Source organism: Cavia porcellus, unplaced genomic scaffold (genome assembly GCF_034190915.1).
Source record: "Cavia porcellus strain 051 isolate PalLab524CR breed Dunkin Hartley unplaced genomic scaffold, mCavPor4.1 scaffold_17, whole genome shotgun sequence".
Taxonomy (NCBI): Eukaryota; Metazoa; Chordata; class Mammalia; order Rodentia; family Caviidae; genus Cavia; species Cavia porcellus.
The window spans coordinates 60451055-60455436 of record NW_026947500.1 but is presented as its reverse complement, the minus strand read 5'-3'; the positions used below and the strand labels follow the sequence as shown (position 1 = coordinate 60455436).

At 36.6% G+C, this 4382-nt stretch overlaps 1 pseudogene; it reads right to left on the bottom strand.

Annotated features, from left to right (window-relative positions):
- Positions 1-423: 423 nt before the first annotated feature.
- LOC106027257 (olfactory receptor 8H1-like) lies at positions 424-1329 on the bottom strand (annotated as a pseudogene).
- Between the last annotated feature and the right edge of the window lie 3053 nt (positions 1330-4382).

Here is a 4382-nt window from a genome sequence, read left to right as displayed (position 1 = left end):
GATGGATAAGCTCATGCAGATGTGGGTACTGAGCCGTGTCCTATCAGTGAGAGAGTGTGCGTGGCATACTTGAGAGGGACTGGTGCAGAATATAAATGTCCTAGTCTTGACCTGGAAACCATTGCCCCAAGGCTTGCTCCTGATAATCATGAAAAACAAAATGACATAAGAAATGTAAAGTGATTTTTCGTTAAAAATTCTCTAAAATTGACTGTGTAGAAATATTATATGTATACAATTTATGCACCTACATTTTTTCTCATTTTGCACAGATTTATCCAGAAAAAGTCAATTTTTAAAGTATTGTATCTAACATAAAAATAAAATTCAATGTTTTTCACAAGATATACCAAGAATTTCCAAGAAGAAAGATTAAAAAAAAAAACAAGTGAATGAATGTAAATGTCAGGCAACACTGTTATTTTACTTGCTTGGAGCCTGCTGTCTTCTGCAAGTTTCTAACAACAACTTTTTCATCTCTTTGTTTCTGAGACTGCAGATGAGAGGATTCAGCATGGTGATCACAATTGTGTAAAACACAGAAGCCACCTGATCCTTTCCCAAGGAGTAGGATTCCCTAGGTTTTAAATAAGTAAAGATCAGAGTTCTGTGAAAGATGGTGACCCCCAGATGATGAGAGGCACAGGTAGAAAAGGCTCTTTGGTTTTCTGCAGTAGAGTTAATTTTCAGGACAGTGGAGCAAATGAAATCATAGAATCCAGATATGGTGAAGAGGACAATGCTAAATTGAGTCCCACACAAGTGAATACAATGAGTTCAATCTCAAAAGTGTCACTGCAAGACCTGGCTAAAATTAGGGCCACGTGACAGTAGTGCAGTCTGCTTATGCAAATTACAACAGTAGTGTACCCCACAAAGCCAAAAAGGTAGGAGCCAGCAAGTAGGTTGTGGTATAGTCTTTTGGATGGAATGATGAGTGCAGAGGCCTGCAGAGAGCTGCATAGTTGTCATAGGACATGGAGGAGAGAAGAAATCCTTTGGCAGCAGCAAAGACAATAAAAAAGTACAGCTGAGTGAAGCAGCCAAGAACTGAGATGCTCCTGGAGGGAGTCAGTAAGTTCTATAAGGTTCTAGGGGTGATGATACTAGAGGAGCTGAGGCTGAGAAATGATAGGTGAGTGAGGAAAAATTACATGCTGATATGAAGCTGGGGATCCAGGCAAATGATCAATATCATCCCTGCTTTCCCCAGCACTGTGACCAGGTAGATGATGAGGAAGAACAGGAAGAGGACCAGCTGTGTCTCTTCAGAATCCACCAATCTAGGAGAAAGTAGTCAGATACATCTGTATTGTTCCGTCTGCCCATGGTGTCATGCTGTTTATGTATTTATTAATCAATTTTCAAAATTACTCTTTATCTCACTGCATTTTAGTTTATATAAATGATGAGCATATTTTATAATTTATGTACCTACATTTTAATGAAAGTATTGTGAAGAAGAGTGAAAAAAATGTAAAGATCATGTATAAATATGACAGTAGTTTCTGTTATATTAAAGGATTACATGCTGTTTTTAGCATGACACTGATACTGTTCTAATTTCTTTCACTTACTAACACATCCAATGCAGGAAAATATTATTCCATAAGGATTCTTGTACACACAGTTTACTTCAGAACAAGCACACAGTGATTCCTTGTGTTGAAGAGCAGTGATATGTGGACTCTGATTCTACACTGATATCTTGACTCCAGCGAACTGACTTACACTACTGTGCTACTGATCAGAGATTGTTTTAGCAACCCTGAATGAGAATGTTATAATTGTCCGTGCTAAAATCCATCCTTAGTGTAATATTCACTGTTCTTTTGTTCCTAATGACTTCTTAGACTTATTAATGTAATATATCTGTGGGAATTATGTGAATCACATTAGTATCTAATTCTTGAAAATATGGTAACTGAGAGAAAAAAAAACCTTTTTTTATCTATGTATTCGAGGCAGAGTATCCTTACTTATTCCAGGCTGGCATGAAATCTCTCTGTGGTCCAGCCTGGCCTTGAATGTATAGCTATCTTCCTGCCCATTGAAAATCATATTTCTTCAAAAAATTGCCTTTTCTGAATATTTACATTGCTTCATTATATTCATTTAACCAACCCTATGTTCCTTTTTTGCATATCTTATCTTTACCTGTAATGGGAAACAAATGATATATGTGTACATAATTTTTTATATAAATTCTTTTATTTTATCTAGTATACTCTGCTTCAGTTTTCTGAAAGGTACTTATTGTGCACCAAAGTTGCTGAAAAATTGATCTTCCAAGGTTATGTCTTTAGATATTTGTAAGCCACAACACATTCTCAGAAGTAAAATATGAAGAGTATGAAATTGAGCTGAAAGGCACTGTAACTTACTTGTTTTCTTAGAGGTAATTAATTTTTATGTGTTCTGCATTTATTATTTTATTCATAAGAAAGCTTTATTGCCCTAGAAATTTTGTTAATGTCTTGATCCGAAGAAAGCTTCATCAGGAAGTTTTCTCTGAATGGAATCCAAGGCAGAACGGTGAAGAGAAACAAAACCATGTTCATGGTTCCTCTGAGTCTGATAATTCTAGAGTGACTCATAAAACACGTGTTCAGATCACTACAGTGTTCGGTAATCCATGGGGAGAAATTTCCAAGGATGACTACTTGGCTGTATTTGACAGCCAAGAACTCAAGGATTTAATGAGCCCAAGATTTTGGCTTTTACATCCAAAGTGCTACATTTAGACATAAAAGTACTTGTGATATTCTTGTCAAGTTTTTCTAAATTTCATGCATTTACTTTTAAATTGGTACATTAGGTATATTAGGTATATAAATTTTCCAGGAATAATGTTTACATTCAAGTTGCTAATTAAGACTTTTTTGACTAGGAAGTTGAAGTTTCTTGAGTCATACTTTACCACTGACATCTTGAATGATGGAACAATTATCTCTTCACTTGGAAATGTTCAGTACTTAACTGCATGACTTGAACATAGAGATAATGAACACATATTAGAAAAATTTGTATTTTTTATAGTAATAGGGAAGCTATAAAGCAATAGGGCAGCTAAGGGACCCAAAAGGGGTGCTAGGTAAGGGAAAAGCTCCCCCCACACACATATCGAGGAGAAGGGGTTGGCAGCCACTTGTTGGTGTCTCTGTTGAAGTCGTTTTTTATGTCTTGGAGCTTGCCTTGCATAACACCGGATGCAGTCTATTTGGCTTGTTTATGTTTCTCCAGACCAAGAAGAGCCTCTTTTGCAGTCACAGGGGGTTCTGTGCATGGCTGCCAGCAGTTGTAGTCTGTTTGGCAGAGGTCTAAATCCATCATGGGTGTGGTACAGCTCAAGGAGAAGGCTGAGTAGGCAGCATAAGGCTCCGGAGAGTTTGTCACCTGCAAGAGAACACAGGGGATTTTGCCTCAGGAAATGACATTATTCCTGGGCATTGCACGGGGTCTTTGAAGAACTGTCTACTTGTTTTACAAGGCACTAGAAAATATTTGTATTTAAAGAGTAAAGTATAGAAATGATTTCCTCTGGTCTATTATCTTCATAAGAAAAAACTAATTTGGAGTGTACTTTTAGGCTTGCATGATTATTATAGTACTGTGTGTTCTGTGTCTTACCCTTATTTTATGACTAAATATACTCTGCCATGACCTTCTGTTATTCAGCAAGACCCTCATGTATTAATCATTGTACAGTTCCTCAGACTTCACTGAGGAGCTAAGTGTTTACAGATGAAACATCAGATTCCTCAGGCCTGATAGAGATGGGGCAGAGTCTCCATTCTGATTTGTCCATGTGTCTGCCTTCATCTATGGGACGTATTTATGCTATAAATTATGATTTTAGTGTTTATAATCATATAAGAGGTGTTAAAAAGAATAATAAATTAAATGAAGAATAAAAATTAAGTGAAAATAAAATACAGAAACTATGTTTTATTAAGAGTTAGTTTTAGAGTTGTTCTTAGGCACTAGTTACTAAAATTTTCTGAAAGGTTGAATTCTAACCACTGTTTTATGAAGTTAGGATAATTGTCAGTAATGTCAATATCCAAAGAACAAATCATACAACAACATATAATTTATAATTTTTCTGAAAATTTCTCCATCATTCCTGCTCATTGAGGATAAGGAAGGGAGAGGAATAAGGTGGGACAGGCTGGTGGGGAGGAGAGTTTAATAAGAATCAAAGAGGGTAGGAAGAGACACTCAAGAGCTGTGAGAAGAGGAGGACTGAGGGAGGAAAAGCAGGGGAATATGAATGATGAGGGAGAATAACATTGGCAGAGGGAGCTCAATTAAAGAATTTTCAGATCTGTGTATCTTAGAAGATTAGAGAGCCACATGAGACACCATAGCTGTGAGAGACC